This window comes from Ctenopharyngodon idella, chromosome 10, assembly GCF_019924925.1.
Source record: "Ctenopharyngodon idella isolate HZGC_01 chromosome 10, HZGC01, whole genome shotgun sequence".
Lineage (NCBI taxonomy): Eukaryota > Metazoa > Chordata > Actinopteri > Cypriniformes > Xenocyprididae > Ctenopharyngodon > Ctenopharyngodon idella.
Window position 1 is genome coordinate 132,846 of NC_067229.1, and position 23,838 is coordinate 156,683.

The 23,838-nt window shown below is 39.1% G+C and overlaps 1 long non-coding RNA gene across 7 annotated transcripts in view; it reads right to left on the reverse strand.

The window, feature by feature from the left end:
* Window positions 1-23,838, reverse strand: part of LOC127521373 (uncharacterized) — a 144,425-nt gene that overhangs the window by 78,358 nt on the left and 42,229 nt on the right. For all 7 annotated transcript variants that reach the window (XR_007932334.1, XR_007932333.1, XR_007932338.1 and 4 more), the window contains one exon: window positions 19,901-19,939. This is a non-coding gene — a long non-coding RNA (uncharacterized LOC127521373). The remainder of the gene's footprint in view (window positions 1-19,900; window positions 19,940-23,838) is intronic.

The following is a 23,838-nucleotide window of genomic DNA, read 5'->3' on the forward strand; positions in this document are numbered from 1 at the left end:
GCTAGTATTTAGCTTCCGTTCTCTATGGCTCAGTACAGATTTGAGAATCTGTATGGAGAAAATTATTTTCCTCTTTGAAAATAAATAGCATATACATCAAAGCGTTGGGTTTGCTTTGAAGTTCTTGACTTTTGCCCTACATTGTATATGAGCTTACTTATGCTGCCACAGGTTAGCACCTGTTCTCATGATAGCAGGCTTTTCCATGTAGCCGCTATTGGAGACATTGGTGACCTAATATTCCCCATTAGTAGGTTTATTGGTGTTACTGAGTGCATCACCTGTTGGATTGCATACTCGGTAGTAGTACCACTTTTTGAGGAAAGATGGTTGCTATTAGCTCCCCTTTTGTGATCTCTTAACGGCTATATTGCATATAACTTAGAGTGTAGGCCTGTTCATCAAGCCTCCTTCTAGTTAGCATTTGTTTTCTACATGCTGTTAGTTGATCAATGTTTGCTCACATATTTACACTGCCACAGGCTTTGCCATGTGTTTGTTTGAGGTGTAGGCCTTATGGGCCTTCCTTGGACCGTGTTGGCTTTGTTTGGTTCCTTTTAGCCTTCTTATTTTAGGGTACATTGCCTGTTGGAATGTGTAGCCTAGCTCAGGTTGCAGTTAGCTTCCCATAGCTTATTTGGGTTTAAGCTGGTTCCCTGTAGCTTGGTTCCAGTAAATTCACGAGCTGAAGCCAAGTGTCACTGAAATGGTAGGCCCCTTCAGGCCTCCTTTTTAGTTCACATGTTGGCAGTTTGTGTTTATTCTACAAATGGGCTGAATGCCACTTGTTGCTGAGATTGTAGGCCCCACAAGGCCTCCTTTTTAGTTGACTTGTTGGCAGGATGCTTTGGAAACCTTACCACCTTAGCGGCCACGCCCCACCTCGACAGATAGGCCCTAATCAGGCCTGTTCACGTTGGGTGGTAGCGTTCTATGTATTTCTTCTGAGGAAGTTTCAATACCAAATACATGGCCTTTGGGTGGTCTGGTTATGGCAGCCACTTGCTGATGCCAGATGTTTACTAAGGTAGGCCTCCTTTCGGGCTCCGGTGTAGCATGTGGAGTTCAGCTATGTACTCTTCTCGCTGTGAGAGTTATGGTGTTTTTACAGAGTACTCTTTGAGTGGCTAGCCCCTCAGGGTGTATGCTGTGGTGAAACCTTACTGAGGTTTGGTTTAAACTGCATCCATACTAGCTGAGCTAATAGCCACCTAGCCTTTTAGGTGGATCTATTACATGCTCCTAGAAATGGCCAGTGGACTCATGCCATATGTCTAAGAGGTTGCTAGGCCCTATGGGCTGCCTTTGAACATATTGGTATATGTCTTTGTATATTTCTCTCCGAGAAATTTCTATATACACTTCCGGTTGGCCAGGGGCCCAGATGATATGTTTAACCTCCTGTGGTTCGGTTATTTATCGTTCTTGGTGCCTAAAACAGTGCCACGAGCCGATGGCACGTGTCTGTTGAGGTCAGAGGCCTGGTTAGGCCTTCCTTGATGCATGTTGGCGTACACTGTACTCCTCTTGCTTTTAAGAGTAACAGGGGCTTTTACCTAGTGCACTGCTCGTTGGATTGTGTTAGGTGGACTGTCATGCGGGCATTTTTGCAGCCTTTTTCTTGCTGCCATTGAAGTTGTCTGTCTGCCCCTACGGCGAGACAGATACTCGGAGTGGCCCCTCAAGGCCACATTCTGAGTGTACTTCTGTTTCACATATAGCTACTATCATGCTGTAGGCCCCTCTTCGGCCTCCATGATTATGTGCCCATTGCATGGTCTACCTGTTAGGTGAGCTTTGTACTTCCCTTTTGGGTTATGTACGTAATAGTGCTTAGCTCCATAAGCTGATCATGGTGGTAGGCCTTATCAGGCCTCCTCCTAAGATTCAGCCCTAGGCTGGTTTGTGCTCTCTTGAATGAACAGGTGTTTAGCGCACAGCCTCCTCAGTGCATTAATTAAGCACTGAGTAGATCCTAGGTTGAGCAGATTATACTCCCCTCGATATGAGGGTTCATAGCACTCAGCTGAGTTCTGCTCTCCGGGATGCCCATCTCTACGCGTGGGTTTGAGCTGCTCCTGCCTTTCTGCAGTCACTCTTACCTGCTCTCCTCTTTGAGGAATGCGTTTTGGAGATTCTGTATTCAGACAGGATTGGCCAAGATTAAGCTTGTCCTATGACAGGCCAGGTTGGCCTCCCTGGTGGCATTGGGGGTGACTTCGTTCCCCTCTAGTGACTGGCCGGGGTTCCTTTCGGTTCCCTGGTCACATTCCCTTAAAGGGACCGCTTTATCTGCGGAAGAGTCAGTCTCAGATGCCTCTAGTGGTCTCTCTGAAAGGCCTTCTGTAGACTCAGCTTGGGCTGTTGGCCATAGGGAATGCTGTCACTGACAGCCTGGTGTGACCTGAGGGGGAGTTGCTAGGCAGTTTTTACGAAAACTGCTTTTCTTGTCTCAGCCATTTCTTTGGCATGCACTCTCCTCAAGCATGGCGGCGTGGGTATATCGTTCCCCATTGCGTATTCAATGCTTCCGGGTCGCGCCTTATGACATTATAGGCTGTCGCCGGCCAATAAGGATTGGAGTTATTGGATAGTTGGCTTTCGAACACCGAGTCACATGTGGCGTAATGTAATAATAAAATGGGACTTTTTTCTCAAAAACTCAATTTTATATGTGTAGCATATTTCTTTAACCATGCAGCAAACATTCTTAAAATAGCTTGAAAAATATGCCTACTTTTAAAGTGACTTAAATTACTTTTTAAACCACTTAACCGATAGTCAGACAAAATTCTTACTGTCAGTTAATGGTTAGCCAGTTAATTACAAGCATCCCTAGTATTTACATTTAGTCAATTAGCAGATGCTTTTCTCCAAAGCGACTTACAAATGAGAACAGTAGAAGCAATCAAATCAACATGAGTACAACAGTATGTAAATGAGTATGTAACTGTCAAGTGTCAAGTCACAGTTTCATTAGTAAAGTGCTCGTAGCAAGGTTTTTTTTCCCCTAAGAGCCAGCTCCCAATAAGTAGGTGCATGGCGGTTAGCAATGACTACATTCAGCCAGTGAACTTTTGCCATTGACGTGTTTGGCCTTAGTGGGTCCCTCGAAGGTGAATTCCCTGCAGTACGGGTATTTCTTTGCCAGTTAAGACTCGATACCAGGTAGTTGGCCACTGTAGGGCTCCCTGATGCGAGTCCCCAGCAGTTGGGTATCAGTCAGCAAGGTCTTGTTGTTACAACCCAGATTAGGGACCAACATAAAAAGCCGTTCAAAAAAAGTTATAAGCAAAATCGCAATGGCCAGGGCAAAAAGATCAAATTTATTGGCAGTAAAAATACCAAAACCAAAAAACACAAAAAAAGGAACACATAAACATACAAATCTCAAATCAGGACTGGTGAGCTAACTAATCTAAACTACAACTCAGAGTTAAACTTTCCTCACTCCTGAGAAAAATATCACAAAAGAATCTTCCGGGTCAGTTCACTTACTTATGCTCTCCCTCTATTCTAAAATAACTAAACAAACAAAACTCACCATCCTGTGCAAAAGAAAAGAAAAGACAAACTCCAAAACCACCAACAACAGGTTTCTTGAGGTAGGCCAAAGTGAAGTGCCACCAGCAGCTCTTAAATAGGCAGAGACCACAGGTGTTGGAGATAATCAGACATCCAATTGGCAACTATGCTCAGAAAGGGAAAAAAAACAAACAAAAGAAAGAGCAGGGACTAATAACACTTGTTGTCAGGTGATTGGCCTTTCTGGCTCCCCTGATACCGCATGATACTATGTGTAGCTGGCTTGGCTTTCTAGTTCACCTTCGCATTCTAGCCTATAGCCTGGTTGACCTAATAGACGGCCTTCTTAGCACCTTGAAACATAGGTGCTTTGTAGATCCTAGGATGGAGCAGATTAACTCCCCTCGCTTGCAAGGGTCGAGTCCTGCTCTCCAGGATGCCCATCACTAAGATCCGGTCTGTGTTGGTCTACTGTCCTCTTGCAGTCTCTCTTTCTGGATGTCTCTTCGTGAAACTTATGTATCTAGAGACTCTGTTTCCGAGGAAACAGACAGGTTGTTGGCAGACTAGGTTACTAGTAGAGCTAGTCAGCCTCCCTGGTGGCATTCAGGGTTGACTTTGTTCCCCTGAGAAGTGACTGGCTGGGGTTCCTTTAGGCCCCCTAGCCACACTCCCTTAAAGAGACACCGTTGTTGGTTCCAGGCCTTCGAGCGGCCTTGGCAGGCCTTCATGTGTTGTTTATGGAGGGCTCTTTGAGGGTTATAGCTTGGGCTTTGACCATAGGGAGTGCCATCACTGACAGCCCAGTTGTGACCCCGTAGGGAGAGTGGGTCTGGTGTTTTAGTTGAAATTGCTTGATTCTGACAGTTGTCACTGGCCACTAACCATGGTTACCTCAGAACAGGGAAAGAGACACTACGTCTTTCAGCCATGCCTCGGGGCACACCTGCATACAGTCCCTTCAGATGATAAGCAGATGACATGTTATCTAGGCGCCCCTTATATACTTTCGGGTTGCACCATTATGATGTCATGGGCTGTCGCCGGTCAATATGATATTGCCGTGATTTGATAAGTGTTTCAGGAACCGGTTCACGTGGAGACGTTCCCCTAGCGTTTCGATGCAGCGTCTCATTCCCCGTTCTCAGGGAACCATGGTTACATGCGTAACCTGAGACATTTCTGCCACTGCCTCATAAGATGCAGTAGTCCAGTGCGGTGGCTACTAATGATGCAAGGATTGGGGTTATATCCGTGGATATTGTAGATGATCTGCGGGTCAGGCGGGCCAAGTAATAAAAAAAAAATAAAAAAAAACATTCCAATTAATTGCGGGTGAGTAGTGGGTGGATGAGAGATAAATCATTACAATGTGTTGCTTTTAATATGGACATGGAACTCTCATTTCACGGTAAAATGCAACAAACGTGCGTCACTCTTTTACTTTTGTTTTCAACAACAATGTATATCTCTTCAAGGAAAACCAATCAAAAATGGATAATTCAAAACATATGCTTAGAGTACCTCATAGTGGTCATTTTATAAAACATAAAGGGAAAGAAACTTACATGAGATATTGCTCAATATCTCAATAGCTTTAACTAAAAATATACACAAGCTTAAATTATTTTGATAAGAGTGTTTTCTAACATGATGTAAAAATTAATGTGTTTAAATCTTAATTTTAACTAATTTGCAGACTCATTAAGCTACACAGTTGTGGAGTTCACTTGTTAAAGCAGCAATGGAAACAAAGCAGATCCAAGAGAAATTTCAAAAAGGAGAATTAAAAACATAACAAATGGAAGGAAAGAAAAGTACCGTGTGGGAACGTTTTAGTGAAGTAGTTAACCAGGACCAATCAAGTGCTGGGTATGTGATTTGTAACAGATGTGAAATGCTGTATGTACTTATATGACAAATTAATAAAGCCTATATCCAGCCCTTGCTTGGGCTGACCGTATTTAATTTAGCTGCTGCTGTTGATTATTGCTGCTCCTGCTGAAGAGAAAGTACAGAGACTTGCTACTACCAATACATTCACAGACATGCTGCTGCTGCACATACAACATACTATAGCAGATCTATACAGGTGGAGCTGGGGAAGGTTCAGGGTTTCTGAAGGCGCGCTGCTGACTGCTAACAGCAAACAATGCCAAGTATTTGAATGATGAGCAGCAAGCTCATTGGCTGCTGGTGCCATGGCAACCAATCAGCTGCGCTATGTAACTGTGATTGCTAACAAATTGAGTTAAGGACCTATCAGCCTGCGGCATCTAGAGTTTCATGACAGAACTTTGTATTTCTTCCTCCTGATTCTAGTCATCTTATTTCCAAATTTGTTTGTTTATTTGAAAGCTGCGTTGCAGTCCCTACTGTGATATTTAAAGCAGCCTGGGAGGAAGACCTGGGAGTTGAGCTCTCTGACGATATGTGGGATAAGTGTCTGGCTACGATTCAGGTCTGCTCAGTAAACAGCAGACAACTGATCCAATTCAAGGTTGTTCACCGCTTGCATTACACTAAAACCAAACTGCATAAAATTTTCCCCTCGGTTTCACCAATGTGTGACTGGTGCAAGGTGGCAGAGGATACAACTTCTCATGCTTTCTGGTTTTGCCCTTTATTGTCTGGGCTTTGGTCAAGCATATTTAATTGGTACTCCAAGGCAGAACTGGCTATCTTTGGTTTTTCACAGTGTACCTCCTGCCTCTCGGGGACATTACAGGGTCTCTAACCCTGGGTATGATTGTGCCTAAGAGAGCTAAGAGACTTGTGCTTAAGAACTGGAAGTCACCCTTACCCCCTTCCTTTGAATGTGAATTATGGACATGATCTCTGTTATACAAATGGAAAGCTTCAGATTCTTGAGAACTAATTCCATAGAAAAAATTTTCCACTAACCATTTAACCAGCCTCTAGTGGCTCCTCTGAGGCTAAAGCTATACATATTTCTGGGCACCTTGACTGATTGTTTTGCAGGTTTTTACTAGAGTACTTTTGGCTACTGAACCAAATATTTATTGTCATTATCATTATAAGTTACATCATTTTAGTTACTTTATTATTTTAACATTTATTTTTTTACCTCTGTAAGACTGATGCTGGACTATCTGGACCAAGAGAGGGCTACTTTTTGAGAAAACAAAGGAAATTAACATTTGAACTCTCCCTTGCAAAATTAGCATCCCCATCTGAGACGCAATCACACCTCAGTGTTGCCTTAATCTAAATTTCCTTTCCTTCACCACCTCTTCCCCCATCTCTTCTCTCTACCTGAAATTCACCCAAAATCTATATGGTTTAATGTGAACAATTATCACACAATGCTTTACTTGTTTGGTATCATCTGAAATGTCTCAGTGCGACTGGTACAAAGGTCTCATTGCCACAGAAGTAAACCAGAAGGTAACAAAGGTTTTAAGATTTTAGAGATATTTTGCTCTCTGTAATGGGTGTTCCATCTTCACAGGGTCTTTCATGCAAATGGCTTTCTGTCCCCAAAAGGTATTAAACTGCACATTACCATTTATAGGCTCTATAATATAACAAAGATATATAAAATGTCATAGCAATATGAATGTTTAGACAATATTTCTTTGGACTGTTTTGGACAGATTATGAAGGGTTTACTGTAAAATAGCCTATATAGTGCCACATCAATGAAGCTTTTGTTCGCAAGGAATGATGAAAGCTTTGCATCATATAAATTATATAAATCATAATAAATTATATTTTAAAGTATATTAAAATAGAAAACGATTATTTTAAATTGTAATAATATTTCACAGTATTGTTGTTTTTTCTGTATTTTTGATCAAATAAATGCAGGCTTGATGAGCATAAGACTTCTTTCAAAAACATTAAAAATAGTAATGTGTCGAATCTTTTGACCAGTACTGTAATTTAAAATATAATAGGCCTATACAAAATTTAATTATGCGCAATAATACATGCATGCATAAGATCACAAAAATTATTTTTTCTGTTAAGAGTGGACATTATATTAACATTAATACAATAGCTGATATGATCCTGTTATCAGCATGCTCTCAGAGGGTTTTTTCTTTTATCTCACAGATTTGAAAATCATAGACCAGATATTAGCCCACATTGGACTGCATGCATATGATACAGAGATCACTGACTGGAAGCAGGAAAGTTTTTTTTTCTTCTTTTTGTCTCTCCAGTGCACCAAACACCAAATGCCAGGTATGTGGTGTTCACATATCTTTGAACAGGATTTTCCAGGTATAACGGTGTACTCAAAATGTATCTTTGACTCTCATTTTATATAGTTCACTATATTCTAAATAAACTACAAACAAACAATTATATATTTCCTTTGTCTTTGCATTCTTTCTTAGTTCACTCAGTCACATTCCTGACTGAATGGCTCATTATGCAGCTCATTAGGGGCAGGGTCTTAATCTCCTTAGGTGTGAATCAAAGCATTATTCATGAAGATTCACGCCTCCCCGCATATGGTCCTTCTAAACAAAGAGTGTCTTAGAAATTTAAAATCAATACATTGTTTTATGTGACCGAGTTGGCAGGATGATTTAACATCACTTTGAAGCAAAAACTCTAGACTAAGATATACAGTTCCCATAAGTCTTGTGAAAAAATGTTTAGTATGTGTTTTAAGGCCTTATTTCAGTGACTTTTTTGTTGTTGTTTTTTCAAAAACCATGCATATACGTAATTCTCTCAAAAATACAAACATGTACATACTTGTTGCTCACATATTATTGTAGCCTAGTTTGTGCTGAATACAGTGTAATGAGACTTTTGTCATTAATGTTTATAAGCACTGAAAAAAGCACAAATGTCAGGGCATGTCAAAACTACTCCAGGACCCCAAATTAGCCTCAGACCCCAGAGGGTTAATTGTTAAATATTTCATTATTCACTGTTTGAACAATTCAAACAGAATCAGATGCATTACTCTGTTTTACTATGCCAGCTTTTCCCAAGCAAAACAAAATGGTACATAGTACAGACCCACTCATGTTCTTTGTCACCAGGCTGCAGACACTTCACACATTCGCCATGAACATTTTCAACCCAATAATTAGCCTAAATTTTACAGAGATCCTGATTATTCAGTCTGTTGGATAATATTTGTTGCTTGGTGTAAAATGGAAAATGCACACACACATCTCTGTAGCCCGTGTTTGTGCGGGATTTGAACCTGTGTCATTGATGTATCTGTCCAACGCTCTACCACTCGACTATGAATTGACTTTCTGCAAAACTTCCAGAATAGAATCTCTCTTTTCCAGCAGTAATCAGCGTGTCTGCGCGTCTTCATTCCTCTCACTTCGCAATAGTAAAAATAATCAGCTCATTGCACATAATGTGTTGAGGAAATTTCTGCCACTGACTGTGAGATATGATGGTCTTGTGGTGCATTTTTTCATGGTTATTAAAGTGCAAGAGGGCCATTCAAATCTTGATCAGGGATCGCGTTGTTTTCCACAGAATGCAGCGCATTTGCTAATAACACAGTTTATGTTTTATGGGGAAAACCTAAAACAAAATAACTTTTATTTTTAATAAAACTTAACTGAAATTTTTGCTGTAATACAATGTCTTTTTGAATTTGTTCTGAATTATGGACCAAAGCGCGTTCATATTATTAACGTCTTTAATGGTTACTGCATCATCTTAATTTTACTTTACAGACAGAGGGAATACAAACACTGATCTCTCTATTCAAACCTGCAATAATTAATAAGTTTAACTGTCCCAGGACTTTATGTAAGCCCGTGTTGAAAATGTTTAGGCCAATTTACAGAGCCCTGTGCTGACATGCGGGGAAAAAATAAACTGCATGTTTTAGGGCTATTAATCATTCGAAATATGAGGGCGTTTTATTGGGATATTTCATCCCTGCGTTTTAATTCCACTGTAGTTAAATTATGACTACCTTTTAGCCTATTTTTTCGTTTCTTCATTTTTCAAATCGTATCAATGTTCTCACATTTTTATTAGGCTACAAAGAAACATTTAAATAAAAAGTGATCAACAGGTCCTTAATTCATTTACAAAGAAACCCTTTAATAGCTAAACAAATTTCTTAATTCATGGACACTTTATTTTTCTGCATGCTATGCGCAGCACTCTGTGTTGTACAGGAATAAATGTACATGCCTGACCTGTTGAAATACACCAGTGAATTATTAAATTTAGTTTGAAGCGCTTTGTCTGCCGTCACTGTAATATTTCACTGTAACAGTAGGCTATTCCAATAGCTGGAATGTACGTACTTATATGATAAATTATAGCCTAAAAATGTAAGCAAAAAAAAAAAAATTATGTTGTAAAAAAATAAGTGTTTTAGAACTGCAGGACACACACATCTCAGTAGCCTGTGTTTGTTTGGGACTTGAACCCATGTCATTAGTGATACTGCTGTCCAACAATCTACCACTCAACTATGAGTTGACTTTCCACGAATTGCCCAGAAGACAAGTTCTCTTTTCCAGCAGTAACAGCGCGTCCGCGCACGCAAAAGAGGAGTGCTCTTTATTCCTCTCACTTCGCATTAGGTGATCGCGCGACAATTGTCACTGGGTTGCATGTAATGCTGTGGCCTCACGGCAGCGTTACACACGGCGGTAATAGGCATTTTTTGGTTGACAACCTACTGTATCTGCACATATGGATGAACATAGACAGGACAGGATAGGACAAAACACCCCCTCCCCCCCGGGTCTGCTTTGCCGAATGGCTTAGCTCTAGTGACCTATATGACTATGTGTGCCTGTGCTACCACGCCAAATGGCTTAGCTCTAGAAACACAAACTGTGTTTTCTCATTAACAAGAGATATCAAGTTGCAAGCTGATAGAGATAAGAAAACCCAGCAAACACCTGAACAAGTATCATAATTTAAATCATTTGATAATATCATTGACATAACGCTTATACTCTTATTTGAATAAGTGAAAACCCGAGCGATAATGAATGACAGGAACGTGACTCTGACACTGCATGCAGCTGAAATCAGCCACACACATTAGCATAGCTAATGAAAACATTGCCCTTGGAAATAAACAAATGCTTATTTCACTTTAGCCTTTTCTCACATCCGTACTTTAGAATGCATATCCTCACAGCAAATACATACAATAGGGTTACATACAATACCCCCCCAACCACCCGAGCAAATAATATGATGATTTAGTGTCACTTGATAATTGTCATTGTCAAAATCCTCTTTTCTCCTATTTGTGTATGTGGAAGTCATTTGGAACAATACATAATAACGAAGCATGACTCTAACATGCATGCAGGTGAAATCAGCCCGAACGCACACGTGTAAAAATTAAAACATCTCCCTTGGAATGAATGAAGAAGTCATTAGATGTTTAGAGCAAATAAGTTGAGCCCCGGTTAAAAATGTATATTTTCACAAGTCCACTATGCTTAATAGCAGTCTCTCTATTGCAACCAGCTTTGAAACCTCTCGGTTACAAAGGTAACCCTCGTTCCCTGAAGGAGGGAATAGAGACATACATCGGACATACCGATGAATAGGAATCTCACTAGAGAGGCCAAATCTATTGTGAGTGTAACTAAAACGAGCCAATGCACATTGGCATGCAATTATTTGCAGGAGCTGCTCTGCCCTGCTCTGCGTGGGTATCTAATGAGCAGCAGGTGCATTGCATCTGTAGGTTTTCGCTGAGGAGCCGAGCAGGTGAGCCAGCCTCGCAGCGACTGTGGCAACAGGATGTGCGTCTCTGTTCCCTCCTTCAGGGAATGAGGGTTACCTTTGTAACCGAGACGTTGCCATTCAGTCGGTCACATTCGACGTACGTCGGACAGACAGACAAATAGGAATGCATACCAAAGCGCCATAGGCGCTGCCCCCTTCCAGTGCTCTGTGCAAGCCTCCTGCACCCCCTTGCCTAAAAGGACGGTGTGCCCTTTTGGAGCTGTCTTTTGGAGACAGCCTTTCCCTTCTGCTGGCCTCCGGGTTCATTACAGACAAAGAGCTGGTCTGAGGTCCTAAGGCTTTGAGTTCTGTCTAGATACAGTCTCAGAGCACGGACTGGACAGAGCAAGGTCCCAAGAGGGTATGGAGGGAAGTCAAGGAGGATTTAACCGTCTCGCCCCCCTAAGAAACCTGATGACCAGGTGGTGCTACCCAACAGACTTGCCATCTCGCATTTCATAGAGAGAGAGAATGATTGAGTACAGAAAGGCCTTAAAAACTGCTAGATCTGCTTATTTCTCAAATCTTTTAGAAGAAAATAAACACAACCCTAGGTATTTATTTGACACAGTAGCTAAATTAACGAGAAATAGAGCTTCAACTTCTGATGTTTCCAAACAGCACAGCAGTAATGACTTTATGAACTTCTTTACTTGCAAGACTGACAATATTAGAGATTAAATTATAACCATGCAACCGTCTACTACAGTATCACATCAGACAGTGCACTGTAGTGTCCCTGAGGAAAAATTCCATTCATTCGTTGCTTTAGGACAGGAAGAATTGTCTAAACTTGTTAAATCATCAAAATCAACAACATGTATGTTAGACCCTATACCGACTAAGCTATTGAAAGAGATGCTTCCAGAGATCATAGATACTCTTCTTAATATTGTTAATTCATCTTTATCACTAGGATACGTACCGAAAACTTTTAAGCTGGCTATTATTAAACCTCTTATAAAAAAAAACACAACTTGATCCTAGAGAATTAGTCAATTACAGGCCGATCTCGAATCTACCTTTTCTGTCAAAAATACTAGAAAAGGCAGTATCATCGCAACTACGTTAGTTCTTGGAAAGAAATGGTATCTGTGAGGATTTCCAGTCAGGATTTAGACCGTACCATAGTACTGAGACTGCTCTCATTAGAGTTACTAATGATTTGCTCTTATCATCAGATCGTGGTTGTATCTCTCTATTAGTGTTACTAGATCTTAGTGCTGCTTTTGATACTATCGAGCACAATATTCTTTTGAATAGACTTAAATTATGTTGGCATTAGTGGAATTGCATTGTCATGGTTTAAATCATACTTATCTGAACGTTATCAGTTTGTAGTAGTAAACGAAGAGATGTCATATCAATCACAAGTTCAATATGGAGTACCGCAAGGCTCAGTACTAGGACCGTTGCTTTTCACTCTGTACATGCTACCCTTGGGAGATATCATTAGGAAGCATGGCGTTAGTTTTCACTGTTACGCTGATGATACTCAGCTCTATATTTCTTTGAGCCCTGACGAAACTTACCAATTCACAAAATTAACAGAATGCATAGCCGATATAAAAAATTGGATGACCAGTAATTTCTTACTACTAAATTCAGAAAAAAACAGATTCTAATTTTTGGACCAAAAACTTCTTCACGTAATAACCTAGAATACTGTCTAACACTTGATGGCTGCTCTGTTAAGTCTTCGTCGTCAGTTAGGAACTGCTCTACTGGGTGGTTGTTCTGCTCGCCTGTTAAACAAACTACAGCTGGTCCAAAATGCAGCAGCTACAGTTCTTACTAGAACCAGGAAGTATGACCATATTAGCCTGTTTCTGTCAACACTGCATTGGCTCCCTGTTAAACATTGTATAGATTTTAAAATCTTGCTACTTACTTACAAAGCACTAAATGGTTTAGCTCCCCAGTACCTGAGCAAGCTCTTAATGCATTATAGTCCTTCACATCTATTGCAATCTCAGAATTCAGGCCAGTTGATAATACCTAGAATATCAAAATCAACTGCAGGCGGTAGATCCTTCTATTTAGCACCTAAACTCTGAAACAGTCTTCCTATCACTGTTCGGGAAGCAGACACACTCTGTCAGTTTAAATCTAGGCTAAAAACACATCTGTTTAAATTTGCATACACATAACACATTATCTACTTCTATAATTCAAATCATGTAAATTATTATTCTGCATAGATTAGGTCAGCCGGAACCGGGAACACTTCCCATAACACCTGATGTACTCGCTACATCATAAGAAGAATGGCGTCTACGCTAATATTAGTCTCTCTCTGTTTATCCCGAGGTTTGCCCCAGCCTGCCAGATCCAGGCCGTATCCAGATGGGATGAAGGACCTGCACCTAGACATGTTGATAACTCAGCCCTGACGTTTCAACTAAACTATCCTCTGCGAAGGCCTCCTTCCCTTTACTTTCCCTATGTATAGATAAAACGTTATCAAAATTATTCCAGTTCGCATAGATCTGCGGCCACAACTAATTTTTCTGTATTATGCGGACCAGACAAGTAATTTGGCAAATATCACTTTTTTTTTAAAAAAGACCAAGCTTCTGCGCACACACACACACTCAAACATGCAAACCTATAGACTAAACACATAAATGAATGGCAAGAATACATTGAACGTATTCAGGTTTTTTTTTTTTCAGTAGGAAAGGTGTCATTTAAGCGGCCCCTAAAGCAATAATTAACAATTTTTACAACATAAGTGATTCAATCAAAAACCAACTTTAGCTCGATAATAATTTTCCTATTGTCACTGTGAAGCTGCTTTGAAACAATATGTATTGTGAAAAGCGCTATATAAATGAAGACGACTTGACTTGACTGACTTTTAAATTTGGACATTCTCATGCTGAGAAACTGCAAATAAACAGCAAAAAAAAAAAAAAAAAAAAAAAAAAAAAAAAAAGGGAAACTTTACGTATCTTTCTAATTTAAAATGGAATATCTCATGAAGGAAATAAGGTAGCTGGTTCATTCATCAGTGATGTTCCTCTATATGTGAGCTGTACCTGGATCAAATTTTGTGGTGATCGCATGAAGAAATCAAAAGCTACAGCATTTAGAACAAAGGTAGGCATTTTTAATTTTTTTGTTTTCTGAGTGACATGCACAAAAATAATGACTCATAACTCCAATTTATTTATTTGGACATTCTTATGCTGAGAAACTGCTGTTAAAGTCAAAAAATAAAAGTTTGCTCAAGGGAAATTTTTACATACAGGTGCTGGTCATATAATTAGAATATCATCAAAAAGTTGATTTATTTCACTAATTCCATTCAAAAAGTGAAACCTGTATATTATATTCATTCATTACACACAGACCGATATATTTCTTTTAATTTTGATGATTATAACTGACAACTAAGGAAAATCCCAAATTCAGTATCTCAGAAAATTAGAATATTGTGAAAAGGTTCAATATTGAAGACACCTGGTGCCACACTCTAATCAGCTAATTAACTCAAAACACCTGCAAAGGCCTTTAAATGGTCTCTCAGTCTAGTTCCATAGGCTACACAATCATGGGAAAGACTGCTGACTTGACAGTTGTCCAAAAGACGACCATTGACACCTTGCACAAGGAGGGCAAGACACAAAAGGTCATTGCAAAAGAGGCTGGCTGTTCACAGAGCTCTGTGTCCAAGAACATTAATAGAGAGGCGAAGGGAAGGAAAAGATGTGGTAGAAAAAAAGTGTACAAGCAATAGGGATAACCGCACCCTGGAGAGGATTGTGAAACAAAACCCATTCAAAAATGTGGGGGAGATTCACAAAGAGTGGACTGCAGCTGGAGTCAGTGCTTCAAGAACCACTACACACAGACGTATGCAAGACATGGGTTTCAGCTGTCGCATTCCTTGTGTCAAGCCACTCTTGAACAACAGACAGCGTCAGAAGCGTCTCGCCTGGGCTAAAGACAAAAAGGACTGGACTGCTGCTGAGTGGTCCAAAGTTATGTTCTCTGATGAAAGTAAATTTTGCATTTCCTTTGGAAATCAGGGTCCCAGAGTCTGGAGGAAGAGAGGAGAGGCACACAATCCACGTTGCTTGAGGTCCAGTGTAAAGTTTCCACAGTCAGTGATGGTTTGGGGTGCCATGTCATCTGCTGGTGTTGGTCCACTGTGTTTTCTGAGGTCCAAGGTCAACGCAGCCGTATACCAGGAAGTTTTAGAGCACTTCATGCTTCCTGCTGCTGACCAACTTTATGGAGATGCAGATTTCATTTTCCAACAGGACTTGGCACCTGCACACAGTGCCAAAGCTACCAGTACCTGGTTTAAGGACCATGGTATCCCTGTTCTTAATTGGCCAGCAAACTCGCCTGACCTTAACCCCATAGAAAATCTATGGGGTATTGTGAAGAGGAAGATGCGATATGCTAGACCCAACAATGCAGAAGAGCTGAAGGCCACTATCAGAGCAACCTGGGCTCGTATAACACCTGAGCAGTGCCACAGACTGATCAACTCCATGCCACGCCACATTGCTGCAGTAATTCAGGCAAAAGGAGCCCCAACTAAGTATTGAGTGCTGTACATGCTCATACTTTTCATGTTCATACTTTTCAGTTGGCCAAGATTTCTAAAAATCCTTTCTTTGTATTGGTCTTAAGTAATCTAATTTTCTGAGATACTGAATTTGGGATTTTCCTTAGTTGTCAGTTATAATCATCAAAATTAAAAGAAATAAACATTTGAAATATATCGGTCTGTGTGTAATGAATGAATATAATATACAAGTTTCACTTTTTGAATGGAATTAGTGAAATAAATCAACTTTTTGATGATATTCTAATTATATGACCAGCACCTGTATATTTCATATTTGACATGCAAAAACTCAGAGAGGAAATAAGGTAGGAGGAAAATTCTTTTTTGGTGATGTTCCTCTATATGTGAGCTGTATCTGGAAATTTGGTGGTGATCGCATAAAGAAATCAATAGATACAGCATTTGGAACCAAGGTAGCCTTTTTGTTTATCCATTGGCGCCCCCTGATGGGCAAAAAAGTTTTTTCACGTGGAGTAACTCGTGGTCGGCTTATTGGATTATGTTGATCTTGGACTCATTTCAATCGGGAGAATCCACTGTAAGTAATGATGTGCCATTTTCTACAATCTATGCATGTTTCTTGAAGTTATAAGGAGAAATGGCAAGTGATAGTGCAAAAAAAAAAAAAAAAAAAAAAAAAGATTTTTTTCAGCAAATAACTCTCAAAAAATAAAAAAATCTCTTTTTTTTTTCTTTTTTTTTTTGCAGGGGATGACACCCTTGGTGACGAGCAGACTGAGGAGCGGCCCACGAGGAACTCAGATGGTACATCGGAGGAAGCTCCCCTGCTATTGACTGCGGAGGACTGCTGGGCTCAGTCCCCGGCAGTGTCGCTGAAAAGGCCACCTTGTGAGATGGGAGTGCAGAGAAAGTGTAGCTTGACGATCTCTCGCACCTGTGCAAAGTAAGCCAGGAGGCACTTCTGGACCACCGAGGTGGACATTGTCTGGTCGAGGGCCTGCTCCATGACTTGATCACGGTCAGTCAACAAGCGTAGCTCAACACTGGCTCAGAACTACCCTTGTGCATAAAGAATGCCTTGGCCTCACACGCTATGCCCAGACATGTGAAACAGTGATCGTGGCCATCAGTGAGGACAGGAAACAACCACATCCAGAAACACACAGGTGGAATGTTATCTTTAGAAGATGCAACTCACTCTAGCGAGATTCCATTGGTCTGTCTGACATACGTTGAACGTGACCGACTGAATGGGAACTGCAGTTGCAGTGACACAATGACAAGACTGATCAGCGATTGGCCCTTTTATTTAGGCGGCAGGCCTATTCCGCCATATTGCGTGTTGCACTTTCTCCCATGCATAAGTGAGTGAGTAAGTACATAAGTCATTAGTTTAACGGTATTTGGAATAGAATTTCAAAATATTTAGATACAAATTTTTTCTATTATATCTATTAGTCTACATTGCTGATGTGTACTACTTTGGCATATCATATCTCTGTCCCATGCAATGGTTATGTCAATCAATGCAATTTTGAGAGTGGTTTCCGTGTTATATGTAGATGTCCCTTCCGAAACCCAGCAGCGTGCAACCGACAGTCCTCTCAGCAGCATAAACAATTTATTCAATGAATTACATATAGCAGCAAGAGCTTGCCAAGACTGCTCTACTCATCTCAGGAGTGCCGCTTCATCAATGAGCTGTCCACACTGCACAATGAATCTCCTATTTACACTCCTGTTGTTAAAGCAAATACTCCAGCGTTTTGAGCAGTGAGTGGATTCTTACTGATATTAAACACAACAAACATGTCGTGATCTGCCACCACCGAAAAACTCACTGCAAACGGAAACACCTGATGTTATCCAGAGCTCAAACAGATACAGTTTGTCGAAATGATATAACTGTAGCATCAACTGAGGTGCTCTTGCTTTCGTTTGAGAATACCTGGAAAACTTACGTGACAGCAGTGAATGATCTACTCACCTTAAGCCTACTAATATGCTGACTATAAAGTATCCTGAATTAGCATAATTGCTGTTCGTCCTGTAGTTTTTAAATAGTAAACATGCCCAAAATCTAATTCTGCAGGAGTTGCAGCTTCTCGCACTTCCATATGTAATAAGGTGAATTCATTGTTTGCATATTAAATGTTCGCATAGCATGATTGACTCGTTAGCCAACATCTCAGCTCAACTGACTCATCTCAGCTCAATGAAGCAAGACACTAGTGTCTACTTAACCACATCTGCTAGCGTTCTGTTGCTGCTGATAATATTCGCTAACATTGCAGTCTGAATTTGTTATATATGCTGCTGCTGCACAAAAGACTTAAGAATTGCTGTAGCTCCATTTGATATGTGATACAAACGCGAAGCCTGTTTCACTGTAAAGAGTTCACATGCCAGCAATGCTTTGTCTCTGTATCCTTAAGGTAACTACATTTTCTGCTTGTTGCGGTTGCTGCATAAACACAATATTGCTAATATGATTAGTAATTCACTCTAAACATTAAAACATTGATTTTTTAACCTTGTGTATGGCTACTTCATAAGGAATTGACAAAGCAGACCACGTAAAAAAAAAAAATGTGTGTGTGTGTGTGTGTGTGTGTGTGTGTGTGTGTGTGTGTGTGTGTGTGTGTGTGTGTGTGTGTGTGTGTTCGGGACATTGCAGTGATGGAAACAGTGACAATTTAAGTTTGAAAGCAGTAAAGCCTGTGGTTAGGCTATTAAGGAAATGCAATTTTGCCAAAGAAGAACTTTTACTTTAAATAAATGTTCATTTAAAAGCAGCCTACTTCAGTGTGATATGATATCATATCATGCTTATCGCTGAGAATGATCTGTTTTGAATTATCTGTGTAGTTATCGGTTTTATTGCTTTGTTATTTGTTTTATTTTATTGTGTTTAATGTTTATGTACAGCACTTTGGTCAACAGTTGTTTTAAATAGTGCTTTATAAATAAAGTGACATTGACAATTAGAATAATTGTAATGTGACGATTATAATGTGGGTCAGGTGCGGATATCTAAATCAGAGTAGTAAATCATAGGTTGGCGGGTGAATGATTTATTTTTAACAGTGAACTTGGGTGACGTTGGTGCTGATTCGCGCATCTCTAGCGGATGCACATTGTTATGTTGTAAACATCTGTATTGCAAACCCCTCCATATTGTGGTTGTTGTTGTTTTTGGCGTATACCTACCAACGCAACGTCATTGCCATAGAAACCAATGCAGATATTCCAAGAAAATGAAAGAGTGGCATGGGACACATAAATCAGATTTGAACAGTTGAAATACACTAGAGAGTCAATAATTTTAGATCAGATTCTAATCGGATACACAAATAATCGGATTTGGACTGACAGTGTGAACGTAGCCCTATTGAGATACAAAAACACCCAACTCAGTGATGGAGCATGTCACAAATGTATCTGCATTGCAAATTTACTCCAAAATATTCTCATACACTTAAATTTAACTTTGACAGAGCTGGCTGCGTTTGGTAAATTGACCATGTTTAACAATAACTTGCAACTAAAAAAACTAAAAGATCAAGATTGTGATGCATCAAATAACACAATGTTTTTACCCACCCCTAGTAGGTGTCAAGTGTCAAATACTGCATAATTCAGAAACAAGATGTAACTGTTCATTTTCTCAGGTCTGTTTGAGCAGACATACTAGAGTCATTGCCAACATGATTTGAGCTTTTTTTTTTTTTAAAGGTGCACTCAGTAACGTTCTCATTGAAGCATTTTGCAGAAAAATAAATTTATGTACTTTTGAGAAACTGTTTAAAGTGATGTACACTCATATGCAACAGAAACCCTAGTCATAACAATTATACTTTTTTTTTTTTTTTTTTTTTTTTTTTTATACATGGGATTGTTATTGGACACTTTTGCCCACAGAACAATTAATCATCATGGCTGATGGCAAATAACTTTTTTTTTCTTCTGTAAAGTCCAAGACGACTGACGTATTAGCCAGCTTAACAACTTTACTGAGTGCACATTTGAGTTCCACTAAAAGAAAGTGTGCAGATGTGTGTAAATGTATATTTATTCTGAAGCTGTTAGATTGGAGACACTTACAGTATGGCTGTATGGAAGGACAGCATACATCAGCATGTTCTGTAAATCAGAAAATGAAACACTTCACATTAAGGTCCCATTATCAACATTAGTTAATACATTAGCTATCATGAATCAGCAATCAGAAAAATATAAATTTATACAGTCTTTATTATTCTTAATATGCACAGAACTGTTGATTGCGTGTCCATGTTAGTTCACAGTGCATTAACTCATGTTAACAGATAATGTGAAAAATGTGTTCATGAATATTAAGATTAATTCATGCTGTAACAGTATTGTTCAATGTTAGATCAGATTAAATAATGTTAGCCGATCTGAAAAGAACATTACTGAAAAAAAAAGCTTCCCAAAAAATAAATGTAAACGATTAGATAATTATTTGCCATTCAAATGAGAGAACTCAATGATTTCACAATAAACAGGTTATTACCAAATACATAATCTGACAAAAGCACTCAAATGTATTATAATGCTCCAGTTTGCAAAAATATCACATGATAAATTCCTGTGTAAAACTCACATTTAAACTAAATACTATTAGAAATTCAGAATGACTAACAGATGCCCAAAATCACAAGACCCCATCTGTCCTCAAAGACAAATAATCCCAAAAATACTACAGATACATTCTCATCACATGTATTAAAAAACACTATAAACAAACTGTAGAATCAATTTTGGCTAGATCTCCATGATTCAACCACATTACTTATCAGTGTAAAGAGTTAACTCTTGCTTGTGAATTCTCCTTGAGCAAGAAAGCAGCCAAAGAGCCAGAGAATGTCTGTATTATCTTACAAATGCAAATAATACAAATTTTTTAAAGACATGTTACCTGGCCAGTTCAGCTGTGTCCCACTACTGTATGTCAACAACAGGAAAGCCAAACAATGAATCAATGCAAGAACATTAATCTGCTGAATAGAAGCACCTGAATAAGTAAAGATAGACACTAATGTAAAGTCTTCCATTACACTGACCAAACTAATGAATGACCAATAATTAAAGATGAAATTAAATTAAAAGCTTCTTACAATATTCCTATAAATATGAGTGTCCAGGACAGAGCTGATTAAAGCGAATGGCCATCTGATATCAAACCTTTCAACTTGACACCACAATAACACTTGTGGCTTTTGCTGACAAATGGCAAAGCCCTGATGGCATAGCTGACCGACCAGCTATATTTGTGTAAAGTCCTAATATGACCACCCTTAGGGAAAGATGCCTTTTTTATGGAGCACATGTCCCCTTCTCATTAGGTGTCGACGCCTTAGAATTTATTCCACAGCCTCCTGCCATCTTTTCAAAGGAATTAGGAAAGCATGTTGGACACATTGCATTGTCCTTGCAAGGCAAAGCAAAAGAACATGAGCAGGATCCAAGGTCAGGCACACCCAATGCCACACCATCCTGAAGAGCTCTGTAGAAATCAGGGCCGCTTTCATGATGCATTCATGCATTCATTACAGCTCAGAAGCATCACACAAGACTTGCTGATCATGGATTTAGTCATCCAATCATCATCAATTTACTTCAATTTTGCAAAATGGGATTTACCATTAACTGAAAACTGACCAATATTTAAATCTCTTAATTGCCTTTAACGCTCAGACATATCCAAGTCACTGCAACACAACAACTACGGTAAATACAATATATCTAGGCATAAATATGGAGAATCGGTCATGTCATGTCGTTACATATCGTCAGTTCGCCCAGCTCTAAAATTTGCTCTATGGTACAGTACTAAGGCATTATGGATATAACAGTAGAGCGGATTTGAAATTATGTGTAGTGTGAAAAGAGCTATACAAATAAATTTGACTCTGACTGACTGTAATAGGACTGTGACTCTGCAATCAACAGCCTTTAATCACAAATTAACAGACACCTGAAGCCCAATAGACTAGCACAGCCAGTAGAGTGTAAAACTGAAATGAGCTGGAAATGAGCAGAGATGAGAGAGTATAAACTAAATGCATGGCCAAAAACAAAGCTGGCATTTAGTCCACATTACGCTTTAATGCGTTTAATTCACAACAATTGCTATCCACCTTATATATAAGCTATTTCTATTATCCACCTGATTAGCATGTCTAAAAGAGACCGCAATATAAATTTGACAGTAACGTTTTATTATTTCGATGGTCCACTAGACATCCTACTAATTATTTGTAACTTTGCTACTACTAGTCAGAGTATTAGTAGACTGTCTGCTTAATACCTGCTAACACTTTATTTTGATGCTCCCAGACATTCTACTGACTATAAGTTACACACTTTGCAAGTACAACCCAAAAAACCTAATCCTAACCATCTACTAATGCTCTAATGAGAGTTAGTTGACATGTAGTTGAAAAGTTACTTATAGTTAGTAGAATGTCTAAAGTGGACCATCAAAATAAAGTGTAACCAATTTGACTAAAAAAAAAAAAAAAAATTATATATATATATATAATATATTTTAAGAGCTGTGGTTGACCATATGTTTTTTTTTTTTCTTTCTGTTATTAATTTGGAATATGAACTGAAAAAACAAAACAAAGTTAAAGTTATGAATGATGAAATTGACTAGTCTCATACCTTTTCATAGGACTGTCTACACAGCGTTTTTCTGCCAGATCTCGTCCATCCTTCAGCATAAGTGTCACCATATGCACAAGTTCACAGAATGACAACTGTTGTGCCCAAATTTGCTGATTTGTCACATGAAAAGCTTCCTAGGCTTCTTGGAACAGTATCCCAGTGACATCTGAGAGCTTCTCCACGGCTAAAATGGGTTCTACTGTAATGCCAAGGCACTTGAAGAAGATTATGCTATACATAAGACCTAAACAATGTCTGAACTCCAGTAACCGATACCCTTCACATAACAACCTTTTCTCAAGGTTAAGGCGCTTAATCACATGTGACACCTATAAATACATCAAGTGTAATTTTTAATCACAGTATTGATGGCTTATTTTCAAATATTTGTTTAATTCATCTAGTGTCAATTCACCTCATCTTACTGAAGGGTTCACTGCCATTATCTGAACTCATTCTCTGTTCTTCTAACACAATGTTTCCTTTAAACAAAACTAAAACGAATTAAGACTGGACAGTTAATTACATCAAAGTGATAATATATTTGGCTGGTGTCATGATATCGATGAACGTGACAATCAGTTACAAAAATTCCTGTTGAAACTGAGCTAAAAATACATGACCAAATACGGTGAGTACGTTTTGCTGAGTGAACAGTATACTGTCTATATAAGAAGCTGCTTCAGGCTCCTTTAAGGACTGACTGGAACTCAAAGGTGGGTGAGTTGTTCATCATGCTCTCCTTTTACTATTAACCTTATATCACATAATTGTGTTCTGCAGTTTAGAGATTAAATGTCTAACCCTGATACATGGTAATCAGTTAGCACATTTAAGAGTTTCAGGGTTTCTGCAGGTTTCATTAAATCTAATTTAATTCATTATGTCGCATTCTGCCAAATGTCAGCCCTTTAGATTTGTTTGCTTCTCTGCTGCTACTCTTTGTGCTCACATAATGTATTTTAATGCAGCCAAAATACCAATTAAACTAATTCTTTTTTTTTTTTTGTCAGACAATATGAAATAGTGACTGAAACGCGGCCCATTAAGACTACATGCAGAGCTCGACATTAAGCCTTGTCATGTGCTTGTCCTATGGAGAAGTAAATTGGTCATTTAGTTGGCTGAGTAAAAAAGTTGCTTGTCCGGAGGAAAAAAAAAAAAAAAAGTATTTTTGTGAAGTGTAAATATAAATTTATTCTGAAGCAATATTCTTTCATTTAGAATATTTTTTATTCTGAATATTCTTTCAGAATATTGCAGCTTTGACATATTTAAATCTGCATATTTGATTTTTTTTTTACCTTTATAAGGGGTGGGGGCGGTAAAGAAAACACGGTTGAGTG